Source organism: Canis lupus, chromosome 12, assembly GCF_011100685.1.
Source record: "Canis lupus familiaris isolate Mischka breed German Shepherd chromosome 12, alternate assembly UU_Cfam_GSD_1.0, whole genome shotgun sequence".
Classification (NCBI taxonomy): domain Eukaryota; kingdom Metazoa; phylum Chordata; class Mammalia; order Carnivora; family Canidae; genus Canis; species Canis lupus.
In genome coordinates this window covers 14384480-14398197 of record NC_049233.1, presented here as the reverse complement: position 1 = coordinate 14398197, position 13718 = coordinate 14384480, and the positions used below count along the sequence as shown (strand labels likewise).

At 47.4% G+C, this 13718-nt stretch overlaps 1 protein-coding gene across 3 annotated transcripts in view; it reads left to right on the top strand.

Moving 5' to 3' along the window:
* CLIC5 (chloride intracellular channel 5) overlaps positions 1-13718 on the top strand; it is a 157500-nt gene that overhangs the window by 121100 nt on the left and 22682 nt on the right. The window lies entirely within an intron of this gene.

The following is a 13718-nucleotide window of genomic DNA, read 5'->3' as shown; positions in this document are numbered from 1 at the left end:
TATGCTGTTCATTTGTCCCAAATTTACAACCCTGCCTGTGTTCTTGGGAGGCTCTGACCAGAACCACATATCCCAGCTTCCTTCCCGTCCCTGAAAGCCTCCTCAAGAAGTTGTGCAGAGCCCATGGTGGGACAGCATGGTCACCATGTTGGTGAATGCTGCAGGCAGAGCCTGGCCCTTTGCATTCTCCCCTACTGCAAGTGCAGAGGGTACTGGGGAACCCACATCTCAACACCTGGCTCATCTTCCATCTGGCCTTGGCTACAGAGCCCAAGACTAGTTCTCCCATGAGGCCTTCTCAGAGGGGTCTCAATGCCTCATTTAAGCTTATAGCACTTTAAGTATCTCATTTGGCCTTTCCTTTAAGAATGAGACAAAGCAATGTGAATAGAACCATCAAATTGAGTATGTATAACATCTGAAGAACTGTGTCAGGCCCTGGGAGGAAAAAGAAGAAGGATGAGAAAATTTGCTTGACTCTCAGTGGGAGAATGAGACTGCCCTATGGGTGGGAGCCTGGGGCCCAGCACAGAGCCAAACAGAGCAAGGGCTTCATGGATCTTTGTGAACAAATGAGTGAATGAATGACCATCAGATGAATACACAATGGACCCAAAGAAGGTGGGATATGCTACATGCTCCAGGAGCTTGGAGGAGAAAGGCATCTTTTTGGACAAGGTGACCAGGAAGGGTAGAGGAGTGTCCCCCACAAAGCCATGTTTGCTTGGGACTTGAGAGTGAGGCCTTATTTAGAAATAGGGTCTTTGCAGATGTAAGTAGTTAAGGGTCTTGAGATGAGATCATCCTGGATTTGGTGTAGTCCCTAAATCCAACACTGGTGTCTTTGTAAGAAAGGGAGACGGGAATAAAAGGGGTTGGGGGAAGGCACACAGAGACCAGGGAAGTGGTTCATGTGAAGGTGGAGCAGAGTTTGTAGTGCTATGACCAAAAGCTAAGGAACTCCTTGAGCTTCCAGAAGCTGGAAAAGGCAAGGAAGGACCCCCTCCCCACCAGAGCCTTGGGGAGGGAGTGTGGCCCTGCTGACACATTGATTTTGGACTTCTGGCCTCTAATACTGGGAGAAGTGATTTCTGGTGTGTGAAGCCACCCATCTGTGGTGCTTTGTTGTGCTGGTGCTGGGACATTGAGGCAGCCCCTCATTGCGCATGAGCGAGGGCCTGCCACTGCTCAGCAGCCGAGGACCCAGAGAAGAATGAGAAGCTCCTGCCTGCCAGCAGGCCAAAACTGGCTGTCAACTCTAGTTTGCAGATTCCACATCCAAAGCCCTTTCCTCTCAGCCACAAATCCCTTCCCTCAGACTTGTCAAAGCACCCTCAGAAGGGTTATCTCATCTGAGCGTTCCAGAGTTTTCAAGTTACAAATGGCATTTAGATATCATCCATATTTACAGTTCTTCTTTCCCCAAACCCAAAGCAGCAGTTTCCACTGAACATCACGTATCAGTTTCTCATAAACTCAAAGCTCTCCAATTTGTACTGTTTCCACTTCTTCTCTTTCACCCTTTTTGACTCTGGGATGCGATCTGCCCTCGTGCCTCCTTCACCCGCTAGCTCATCCGTGCATGTCAGAGTACAGGCATTTCTGTTCTCCTGGAGAGTCTATCCCCATCACAGTCCTTTGCGCCATTCTTCTGTCTTGCCTGTAACTCCATACTAGTAACCATAGCCTGGGTACCCTCCCACAGCCCTCCTCCTTCACTGTTCTTTCCCTCGACCCTTACGCCCAGTTATGGTCTACTGGGTCCAACGGTTCTAAGGCTCAGCAAACCAGAAGCCAAGACAGAGAGTAGCACCGTGGTCCACTCCCACACCCACTTGCCCCGTTGATGGTTCCCACCCCTCTCTGCTTTCTGCCAGCTCTGTAGTTGGCAACCCCTCATGGCAGCTGCAGAAAGACACCCTAGGCTTCCTTGGACATGCCTCCCTACACTACTTTCCCATTTTTCCCTGGGGATCTACAGCTCTGCCACTATTTCTTCAATGTCCCTTCTTCAGATTGTCTCTTGTGTTTTCAGCTTCTTTTTCTCTTGAAAAGAGCTCTCCCTCCCTTCCACCTTGCCACCTAATGCCTCCCAGATCCCATATTTAGCTGGCCATGGTGGTGTTCCTTTCCTGGCCTCTTGACATCAAAGTATGAAAAAAACCCAACAAAATGATATGGTCCTGCCTAGTGGGTCATTTCTTCACTTCCATGGTGAGTGCAGGGACTGCCATTCAAAAGGTCCTTGTTTTCACAAAACCTCAAAAATCCCTAGTTATTGGGGCACATGAGTGGCTAAGTGGTTGAGTGCCTTGCCTTTGGCTCAAGGTGTGATCCTGTATCCTGGGCCCAGGGGTCAAGCTCCACATTGCAGGCCCTGCAAGGAGTCTGCTTCTCCCTCTGTCTATGTCTCTGCCTCTCTCTCTGTGTCTCTCATGAATAAGTAAATAAAATCTTTAAAAAAAAGTCCCCAGCTACTGAAATCTAGAGGGCATCAAGGGGAGCCATCCGCAGCTAGCACCACACAAGAGAACTGTTCATGGGTTTGTACATTCGGCCATTCATTTATTCATTCAACCAACACAGATTGCATGGGGTGGCTACAAGTCTGAACTAATGCTTAAAGGGCATTTCTTGTGTGCTAGCTTCTAGAGTTGTTGAGACAAATGAGACCAAGTCATTGCCCTCAATGAGCTAACTGGAGACTATAAAACATAAACAGGAGATTACCGTCCTGGGTTGGAACTCTGCATCTGCTACTTCTAGCTTTAGTAGAGAGACTCTCTCTGAGCCACTGTTTCTGCATCTGTAAAACATACTAATATTCTCAGTTTCTGCATCTGCCAAAGAAGGCAATTAAGAGCACAGCCAGGTTTGTAATGCGATTCATTGCCTTTATAAGTCAGTGCCTATCCTTTAGCACAGTACCCAACACATGGTAAATGTTCATTTACAGTTAACTTTGATTATAGTTGTTACTGCAAAAATGAGGCAAACTTGAATATTGGCATCAGAAACTACTGCTTCAGCTCATATTCCCTCTGCTCCCAACCAGCCCTTCTAAATGTCCCACTCATGTCATCTCATTTGCTTTTTTCCCCACTTTCTTTGTGCCTTACCTCCTCTCCTCACATCAAAGAGGCTCTGTGGCCTGGCCCTGCCTGTCACACCTTCAGGATTGTTGCACTTGACCTGGAAGTCATGGTTTTGTTCTTTATATTGGTGTCTATCACTGTCCTACCTCCTCCTTTGGTAAACTGCTGGATCCGGGTCCCCTCGGCCTGAGGAGACCAGATCCCACCTCCATACCCTGCCACACCACCTTTTCAGACTTGCTCTTCACTTTACTTAAAGATAGCATGGGCTTTCTCATGAAATTCTCTCCATCCCCCTCTTCTCACACTCTCTAAATAAATACGTAAGTTAGTAAATAAATTAATTAGTTAACAAATACATAACTAGAAGAAAGTCTTAAGACCTCATACTTAGTAGGATGGTACATGGGCTTACTTTCTTTTCTTTTTTTTTTTTAATTTTTATTTATTTATGATAGTCACAGAGAGAGAGAGAGAGAGGCAGAGACACAGGCAGAGGGAGAAGCAGGCTCCATGCACCGGGAGCCCGACGTGGGATTCGATCCCGGGTCTCCAGGATCGCACCCTGGGCCAAAGGCAGGCGCCAAACCGCTGCGCCACCCAAGGATCCCCATGGGCTTACTTTCTTGTTGCTTGGGATCCCCCACCACCGTCCTGGTTTGCAGGGGGAAACAGGACTTTGTTTCTGGATGTGCTGTGTTCTCTATAGCTCAGAGACAGGCAACTGTGTGGTGGTTCAACTTGCAGACTCTGAAACCCACTGCCTGGGTTCAGACTCCAGCTTCCCTCCCTCCTACTGGCCTCCTGATACCAGGCAAGTTACATCGACTCTGTGAGCTTCAGTATCTTCATCTGTAAAATAGGTGCAGTAACTGTATGTACATCCCTCCTAGGTGGGCTGAGAACAATGCCACCACTGGGTTCAAATGTCAGCCCTTACTCTGAGCTGTTATCCAGGGGCAAAGAGTGACACCTCAGCAGAGACATCTGGGAGAAAGGCAGAGTTTGAGGGTGTATACAAATATATGATTAAGTCCATGAGTGAGAAGAAAGGAGCACTAGGGACAACATGAAGGACCACCCACACTTATGGGAGGGCAGCGAGACAGGAGTCAGGGAGGGAGGTTAAGAAGGATTAGCCAGGGAGTAAAGAAGAAAGTTGGGAAGGGCAGAGGGCAGGGAAGATCCTGAAGATGAGGAAGGAAGGTTTTGTTGTTGCTTTTTTTTTTTTTAAGAGTGATCTGTGATACCAAATGCTGTGCAGAGGATCCTAGGAGGCATCGTATTGTGCACAGCTCCCTGGAAGAGTCCTCAGGCATTCTTCTCTGACTGCATTCCCCTCTCCTGCAACTGTGCATTACTCAGATCCTACACAGCAAGAGGCAGTCCAGTCTGGTTGGAGAAGCAGGGCCCTTCTCCCTTGGAGGCAGGAGGGGGTATAGGCACGGGAGGATACCACTTGGAGTGCGATCAAGAGCCCATCGGAAGAGATTGCTTGTGGCTCTGAGAAGGAACATTTTTGAGCATGGAGAGAGCAGCACCGGGTTTAGATCTGGCTGTAAGGAGTCTCTGCTCTGAGCCCCCAGGACAGTACTTTGCAGCAGAAGGATCAAGGGAGGGCTCCAGCTTTGGCCATCCCCCTGTGGCACATCTGGTAACACCCTGGCAGTAACCAGCAGTCAGCTCTGTCTCCCCTGCCCCCCAGTCCTGTGTCTGCCTTGCTGCTTGGCCAAGAGGCAGTGCGTGGGCCTCCACCTCTCACAGCCTCCACCTCTCTCTGCAAGTGTGACCTCCTGGTTCTGTTGTTTTCATCTTCTTGCCATCCATCACGGCACATGGAGCCCCCATGACCCAGACCAGGCAGCAGCCTGTCTCCGGGGCTCTGTCTCTCCTGGCTCTGGTACCCCACCCTTGCTCCAGTAAGGGGACACCCTTGCTCTGCCACTGGGACACCACTGCTCCTCTTCTGTTAGCTTGAGGGGTTGCTTTTACTCCCTCCTTAAACAAGTCCTCTCTAAGAGGACCTGGGCTTTCCTCTCTGAATATCCATCTTACTTTGTGCATTTCTAACCCCCAAACTGCCATTTGAACAGACTCTAAAAATCTCTGCCAGGCGTCTTGGCTTTCAAGAAATTCATTTAGCTACTTACCCTACTCTGGCTTTAAAATACTATCTTTGACTTTACTTTTCACAATCTCCTTTTTCCTTATGCTTCAATCCTACTAAGTCTACAGATTTATTTTAGTTTTTGAACATATTGTGTGTTCCGGGTGCTTAACAGAAGGGTCTAATGTGTGTCTTTAATTCTCTGTTACTATTTTTAAAGCCCTCTTTACGTTTCTTCCAGCCCTATCACATTTCCCCAAGTACCATTCATATTCCCGCCCGGTATCATTACCATGTCGTTGTTGGCTCATGTTGTATTTTTATGTACTTTCCCCATTTTCTTTTTTTTTTGGAGAGGGAGTGGACATACACGCATGTAGACTAAGGCAAGACCCCGGTGTTTCTTCTGATCCATTCCCACCCGCACCTGCTGTGTCCATCCTCGAGCACACTTCCGCTTCCCTCTCCCCGACTAAGAGGTATAAAAGTCCCACCCCCAGTCTCTTTTATCTCATCATGTAAAGCTTTATGACTTTGCCTAGCCACATTTGCATACTTTTAAAATTTTTAAAAATTAAAAAAAAAAAGATTTTATTTACTTATTCATGAGAGACCCACAGAGAGAGAGAGGCAAAGACACAGGCAGAGGGAGAAGCAGACTCCATGCAGGGAGTCAGATGCGGGACTGGATCCCCCCGGGTCTCCAGGATCACGCCCTGGGCTGAAGGCAGGCGCTTAACCACTGAGTCACCCAGGTGTCCCTCTTTTTTTTTTTTTTTTTTAACGCATCACACATATACATGTCAGGTTGCTGGTACCTCATATATCTGAGCTGAATGATTACTTTCCCACTTTGGATGATTTCCATCTTAACAGGCTTCCTTGGAATTCCCTTGTGTCTTCCTCTTTCAAGAGTAGCATTCTCTTGTATTTTTGCCTCTATGTTCTTCTGTCTGAGGGGCCTGCTTTTTATTTTCAAATGTATTTTCACTCCACTTGCTCCAGAAAGACTTTATAACTGCTCGCAGGGGTGCATAATGCACGGCAAAGCAGCATACAGGAGAACGAGGTGAGAAAGAACAAGGCACAAGCACAAAACAGAACTCAGGGTTTGCTGAAAAAGCAGAAGCCGCTCTGCAGAGCCCTGATGCTGCACGTAGACGCAGACCACAAATTGGATGCCAAACCTTCTAGCACACAGAGCCAGGAGCGACCTCCTGGTCAGCTACAGTTGGTTCTCCCTGTAAGACAAAAACATAACAACCTCCCAAAAGTATGGGAAACGTTATCGATCTGGGGGCTGGAGTCCTGGTGTGGGGGACCTGCTTCTTTGCTTTGGCCTATGTGTTGTGGGATTTCCCTTCTGTTCATCTGCTGCCTTCCCGCTCCTTTGATTTCTGTAATCTTTCTCCTGCAGGCACCCTGCCCCTCTCCCCATCCTACTGGTCTTCACTTGGGCCCTCTTTCCCCCAGAAATGCATTTTCTTCTTTTTTTTCTCCATGTACCTGAAGGGCCATAAGAGCCCCCTGCAACTTCTGGCCTTGTCACCAAGTCATTGCTGGACTCGGATCAGCCTGCCCATGCCTGTCTGTTTTTATCACGACTCTCATGCTCCTGTGTTTGCAAAGATGTGCCCCTTGCTGCTTATGGAAGGCACTGTGCTCTCCTACCATACTCTTCCTGAAGTCTTTGTCCTAATACAATACTTCTGACCTCCTAAATAAAGTCTTAAAAGCCTTCCGTGGCTGCCTGTGATATGCTAGACGCAGTGCTGTGTTTAGAGTAAGGTCCCATACCAGAGACTGAGTTGTGTCTCTAGCTTTTGCCCCTCCTTAGTTCGAAGTGTAGTAGCCGTATTTTCTGCGCTGAAGATCATATGTCTAACAAATTGCCTTCATTGAAAAGAATCAAATTATAAGAAATTGGTACTGTCCCAGAAAATCCAGGACACATGTCCCCAAATGAAAAGCACCTGGTTGGGGCTTAGCCCTCTGCTTCCTCTTCTCCCCAACCCAAAGCCAAACCTAGCTGCCACCATGAACAAAAGGAGAGCATATCACAGCTCCTACCATCTCCTGGCCTCAGATCCTTTGCTGAAACACAGGAGTTGCCGTTAGCCTTGAAGGTCTCTGAGCAATCGTGCTGGTGTTTACAAATGAGGGCAGAGGTTTCCTCCTTCCTGAGGCTCGCATCAGCGGCTTCACTTCCTGAAACCTGGAAGCAAGCAGTGGGCCTTCTGGATTTATTATGAGAAAATGGGCTATCTTAGCCACCTATCAGGAAGAGGACTCTTGGAATGTTCTGGAAACCTCAGCCAGCTCATCTCATCCTTGGGGTGATCATTCCCACTAGATGAAAATGTGACTGAAGGATTATACTCCAGATATTATCATATCAGTTACTCCCATCCTGCCTCTTTCTCTTCCTTTCATCTTCCCCCAGAGCCCTCACGAATGGTAGCAAGATCAAGCCAGATGCACTTGCTTTCCTTGCTCCTTCCTCTGATCAGGCCTGAATCTTCAAGTTGTCCTGTCTTCTCTCTTTTTTTTCTTCTTCTCTTTTTCTAAAAGGTTGGCCATAGCCTCTGGGTTGGCCATGCTCCTGCCTGATGCTAGTGGAAAAAGAATTTATCTGTAGCACTGGCAATCTTTCTTTCTCTGCCAGATTCCCAGTGGTTTGTGTCCACACAAGCTCATGTCCTCGCAGCCTGGCTGGCTGGCTGATAGCACCAAGAGACCGGCTCCTCCTGCAGCCTGTTCTCTGTGTGCTCCTTGTCCCATTGCCAACTACCTGCTTCCTAGCCATACCCCTTGCTCCCTTTTAATAAAATCTCTGATTAAACAAGACCATCATTTGATGTATGGGGGTTGAGGCTCACAGGCTTCATCCCAGTATTAAGAAGTTTACAACTCAATCTGTAGAATGGGCTGCCAACAAAAGTGAGTGTCCCATCATTGGAAGGGCATGGAAAGATGCTGGACCTTTGAAGATAAGAACTGCCGGATCCGAGGTATCATCTTAGATGAGACCTTATTATTTTAACTACCAGTAAGAAACAAAATATGCTTTCAAATAAACAAAAACCCTTTCATTTAAACTATAACATTTTGATTGTAAAAAAGATTCTGATTTCAGAGACGGTCAAGTGTGAAAAAATGAAATATGAAAAGTAGATTATTCTCATAAACTTTCCCAAATGGAACATTCTATAACTTCCTAGAGGCTCTGCAGTGAAGCATCAGATCCTCCTTATGCTTGACCTTGAACTACACCTTTGGAAAGAAAGTGAATTGAGGTCAGTATTACTTCCAGATCCCTCTAGGCTAGCTGTCCTAACTCCATATCTGCCGAGTGTCTGTTGTGTCCCTGTTTCTTGTGTCTGGAAACAGGTAGAACTTCTATCTTAGGTTCAGGATCAGCAAACATTTTCCTTCTTTCTTTTTTTCTTTTCTTGCATTCTTTCTTTCAAGATTTTATTTATTTATATGAGGGAGAGAGAGAGTGTGTGTGGGCAGGGGGAGGAGCATTGAGAGAGGGACAAGCAGACTCCTCGCTGAGCACAGAGCCCTATGAAGGCTCAATGTAGGGCTCCATGGGGGTGGGAGGCTCAATATGGGAGGCTCCATCCCAGGACCCCGAGACCATGATCTGAGCCAAAGTCAGACACTTAATCAATTGAGCCATTCAGATGCCCCCAAATATTCCCTGTAAAGGGTCAGATGATAATTATTTCAGACTTTTTGGGCTACCTAGGCTGTCACAACTGCCCAACTTTGCTATTAGAATGATAAAGTAGCCACGGCAACATGTGAACAAGTGACTGTGGCTGTGTTCTGATACATACAGCTTCACTTATGGACACATGACAATTGAATTTCTCATCATTTCCAGGGGTCATGAAATGTTATTCTTCTTTTTAATTTTTCCAGCCATCCCAAAATGTAAAAACCATCCTGAGCGCAAAAATACACAGTGGGCTGCATTTGGTCCTTGGACTATAATTTGTTGACCTCTGTCTCAGGCAGGCTCCGAGTATAATAGCAAGTTCTTTTCATTTCTCTACCTCTGAGACTCTCCCTTTGTAACAGGGGAGATTATAATACTGTTCTTTCTTGTAGCGTTGTCATGTCAATGAAATGAATTAATGCAGTAAAGCCCTGAGGAAAGTTCCTGGCACACTGTAGGCACACAATATGCAATAGCTGTTGCTGCTTTGCTACTGCTAATTTCACAAATCCTCCCCCAAATTGCCTGGTGTCCACCCTCGGGCCTGGGTGGCTCAGCTCTTGCTGTCATATGGCGGCATGTGCTGCCCTCTTCTGGCAGTTGGAGGAATCAGCCTAGAAGAGGCTAATCATGTTCAGCATGAGGAGGCCTGGGGATGTTCAAGCATCCTCTGCAAAGGAGAACCCACTTATGCCCAAGCCTTGGCGGGGGGTTCAAGAAGAGGCCAGGTCTCCCCTTGGGGGCTCGAACCTGTCTTCCATTATCTGTCCCCCACACCCAGGATGGGGCATGTCCAGCAGGCCAGAGGGTCCTCCAGAGAGGTCTTTGGCTACCTGCTAACTAACTAGCTGCCCTCAATGCTTCTCTCTCCCCGCCTCTTCCCCTCCCGCTACCTCCAGTCTTTAGTTTTTTTCAACTTCCTTGACCTAAAATAGGAAAGTGTATGAAAGGATTCAAAAGCAGCCGGGGAGGGCTGTTCTGTTAGCTTAGAACTAACAAGCCCCTTCCTATCACAGCCCCAGGACTTCTCCCAAAGCATCCTGAAAGCCGACTGCTGTTGGGGGTGAGGGTGGGGAGGCGTGAGGTGGAGCGTTTTTCCAGACTCCCCAGGATGTGGCAAGCCATGTTGAAAAGAGAGTGTATGTTTATTATTTCCAGCCACTTCAATCACAAGGTGGTGATTTCCTCCTCCTCTTCCTCCCTCCCAGGCCTCAGCCCCACGTCAGGGTGGGCCCAGTCTGGAGGCCTTGGCCTTTCCAGGGGGATGGGCACGGGCCGCCTCCCATTCAGCCTCATGCTCTGAGGGAGCTAAGGGAATATGAAAAAGGTAGGAATGTGAGTTGTAATGACTCTGCTGAGAAACAGAAGCCAGCAAGGGGGCAGTGGGGTTCCAGGTCTATCCTCTCAGACACACCGACCTGTTCTTCGGAGAAAGACAGCTGTGTCCCCACTCAGGACAACTGGTTCCCTGGACGAAGTCCTCAGCCCAGGCTGTTATCATGGTGGAGCTCCTGGGTGGTCCCCGGACCACCACAGTGGTGAGGATAACGAGGTGACTGTCTTGCCACTTCCTCATAAAGCAGCCATTGCTGTCTCGTTTCAAAAACGCCTCTGGTCATAAAGGAACCCTTCAGGCCGCCTTCCTTGGCCACCCCTGCGTGCAAACTCAGGATATTTTGTTTGTTTGTTTGTTGGGTTAAGCTTTGCTTTGATTAGCATTCTTACAAGGAAAAACAAATAGCCTGGGCTCAGTGGGACCCACGTCCCAGGCTTGGCAAGTCCTGCGTAGAGGTGCCCCCCCCCCCAAGGCGGCAGGTCCTTGAAGCCGGGCGCAAGACCGAGGGCAGGGAGTGAGTATTTCCTTCTGGCACCTCCCAGGAGTTGCCCAGGGGATTCCTCCACAGGGTCTTTGATTTGGTTCATTATTGAGGCGGATGCCGGCAATTTATAATCTAACAAATTTTGCTTCTGAACCGAATCTTTGGAGGGCGGTTGGTGGTGGCATGGCATGAGGACGGGGAGCAAGGGGGAGGCAATGAGGGGGAAGGTCCAGCGTGGGTGGGCGCATTCATTAGTGGAAGGAGCCGGCGATCGCTGTGTGGGCTCCCCGGCTGGAGTGGAGCGGAGACCACCAACACCATTCCATGTGGTGGAATTTCCCGCCGTCTGACCAGAACCAGTTTGCCTGGCCTGGCCTGGCCTCAGATCAAGGCCTGGGGAATAAAGGAACATTAAATGACTAATTTGAACACCAGTTAAATCCTCTTTCACCTCTGGCTACCGTTACCTCATCCTGTGCAACCGACACCTCTTGTCTTTGTGCAGTCTACACGTGGGCGCTAAGTGTGTCTCTCTCTGTCTCTCCCCACACGCGTGCACACGCGTGCACACACACACACACACACACACACAGCTCTTGTGTGTTCTGGTATTTCCAGGTACCAGCAGAGGCCAGTAAGTACCTCCTTAAATAAATGGCATGTATCAATTCATCTGAAGACACGGGCTCGCAAGTACCGTTGTTTCAGTGATGACATATGACATGGGTCTCACAGCTTCACTATGAAGCATAATGGTGTTTAGACCACAGAAGTGCAGTAGTGTGTGTGTGAACCTGTCTACACTTCGTCATGCACGTGTGGGTCAGGAGTATTACAGTTGGTGATGCGATGTCTGCACTTAGAACCTCTCATCTGTAATTAGCATATAGCTCTGAGGGAAAATTCTCTCTTCTCTGTTGACTCTCACTGGAGAATGGCTCTGGGTAAATGAGCATGTAGGATGGGTTTCCCCATTTGGGGGAATGACAAAATGCGAAGTCTAGGCGGTGACTTGAACCTTCTATTGAAAACTTCAAAACACCTCAATTATAAACTCTCTTTGTCAAATTCGTCACTGTCTTGTCCAGGCAGGTTGGATAATGTTCTCTCCATTTTGCACAGCAGAAGTCGGGGCATGGAGCAATTGCCCCAAAGACATGAGGGAGCCATGATGTGACAAATCAGGCATTTCTCAGCTTTTAAATTCCTTTGCCGTTGACTAAGTGATGCAGAAACATGGGAATTGAAACCAGGGGCTCAGTCCAGTCTGATATGATGAATTTATCAGCTATTTAGAATAATTTGTTGGGGAAAAAAAGTTATGACACATAACTTTGACTTTAAAACTCCTAACCTTCTTTAAAAATCTGCACTAGAGCTGTCTTTCTGGAGGGTACCCCATGCCACTTCAAGCCCATTCATGAGTTTAGTCTGAGTGCATTAGCTAGATTAGCTAAAGAGACACCTATTTAGGGCTTAAATATGTCAAGTAGCACTTCATTTTGTTTGCCATGTCATTCAGATCATTTTCTAACTTGAATGCACATTTGAGTCCCCCAGGCTTTTGTTAAAAATGCAGATATCGATGCAGTGGGTCTGAGGTGGGTCCTGAGGGATCCCAGATGATTCGATGCTGCTGGTTGAGGAGGGAGCTTTGAGAAGTAGAGTTCTGGGCAGCAGTCTCAATGAAGGCACTCTCAAGAGCCCAGCTCCACATCTGGCCCAGAGCAGGTCCCAATAAACATTTAGGAACTGAATGAATGAACCAGCTCCCAAATACTTCAAGACATGCCTATGCTATCTGCTCATTTCCCTAAAAAAAAAAAAAAAAAAGGTTGGTAAAAGGGCCTGGCCTGCCTCTTCAGCGTTAATGCCATTTCCTCCACCTGCCTCCTGTTCTAGGCTCACCTTAAAGCCTGTCCCATATCACCCACCCTCTACTCTCTTGACTACCTTTGACACTTCCCAGCCTCCACTTCATTATGTTCTATGACTAGCACTGTCTCTCAGCTGAGACCATATAGTGCTTTCATAACCTCTGTTGTATTATGTGGAGCCTCATGGTGGAAAAAAAAAGAGGAAGTACCACATTTAAAACCATCAATAAGAACAATCTGAACAGTTACCTCATGAAGACCATCGGTTGGTGGAGGCGGTGATGGTGTTTGCTTAAGTGGTATTTTTCTTGTCATCCTTGTTTTTTTTTTTATAAAATACATTCAAGGGACATTGTACTTGGGGTTAAAGGTGAAACTTCACCAAGAGTCAGGAGAGGAAACACAGGAGACTAAATTCCTGTGTTCTTCCAGCTAGAGGTCAGAGGTCAGATTATTCTTCTAGAAATCCCTGGTCGAAGAACCATTTAATGATCTGGGTCACAGTAAGAAATACATTTCTCTCTGCTCATGTCTCGAACCCCTTCCATTCCTAAATATTCTGGAGAAGAGGGTCGAACCACGTGATTCCTCTGTATGGCTCTCTGACTCTGATGGTCACTTGCCCGTTGATGTTTGCAATGACAATTACCCATATTTTGCATCTGTTTGGAGGACCTCAAAGACAGGTTTTGCTCAACACTTTGCCCACGTCCACGACCCCAGCTTTGGCCCTACTTGTGTCACCTGGCAGAGAGGAGCATGTTGGTGGTGACCTATACTCCTTTGGCTCTGATGAACCCCCAGGAGGGCATGGCAAGCCAAACAAATGAATTCCCTTCAACCATTCCCGACAGACCAAGTGCTATCATTACACAAAGAAAGGAAACCATTGTAGGACCTCTAATGAGATAAAGCCAGTTGCATAAGCATATAGAGACATATAGAATTACATTTTAGGGGCCCTCACCTTTCCTCAAACCCTACTGAATAGCTCATTCTTTCAACAAATACTTATTCAGTACCAGGCACTGCACAAGGTGCTAGAATAATATTGTAATAAAGAAATATTGACAATATCTATGTGAATTGGCA